An 849-nucleotide genomic window follows, 5' to 3' on the forward strand; every position below is an offset into this window, starting at 1 on the left:
GTGGCACCTTGGGCAAGTGTCTTCTACTATAGCCTCGGGCCGACCAAAGCCTTGTGAGTGGATTTGGTAGACGGAAACTGGAAGAAGCCCGTCGTATATATGTATATGTATATATATATATGTATGTGTGTGTGTATGTTTGTGTGTCTGTGTTTGTCCCCACCCCCACCCCAAACATCGCTTCACAAGCGATGCTGGTGTGTTTCGGTCCCCCGTAACTTAGCGGCTCGGCAAAAGTGACCCTGATAGAATAAGTACTAGGCTTACAAAGACTAAGTCCTGGGGGTCGATTTGCTCGACTAAAAGGTGGTGCTCCAGCATGGCCGCAGTCAAATGACTGAAACAAGTAAAGAGAAAGAGAGACAAAAACTTAACACTGTCAATTCCCAATGGTTCTGATTCTAAGCGCTTGTAGACCGTGATAAGGATAAAAATGAATATAACTATATCACCATTCCTCTTCATTGACCTCCATTATATTTTTCTGCCACTCTAAATCCTACTAGGCTTTGTGGGTGATTTTCCCCTAAATTCAGTCCAATACAATAAAAGCAAAAAGAAACAATGTACTCTAGTCCCTAGTATTGATGAAAAATTTACTAAAAAAATCATAATGTAGTTGTTGGCACTCCGTCGCTTACGACGTCGAGCGTTCCAGTTGATCCGATCAACGGAACAGCCTGCTCGTGAAATTAACGTGCAAGTGGCTGAGCACTCCACAGAGACGTGTACCCTTAACGTAGTTCTCAGGGGATATTCAGCGTGACACAGTGTGTGACAAGGCTGACCCTTTGAATTACAGGCACAACAGAAACAGGAAGTAAGAGTGAGAGAAAGCTGTGGTGGAAG

The sequence above is a fragment of the Octopus bimaculoides genome, chromosome 30 (genome assembly GCF_001194135.2).
Source record: "Octopus bimaculoides isolate UCB-OBI-ISO-001 chromosome 30, ASM119413v2, whole genome shotgun sequence".
Lineage (NCBI taxonomy): Eukaryota > Metazoa > Mollusca > Cephalopoda > Octopoda > Octopodidae > Octopus > Octopus bimaculoides.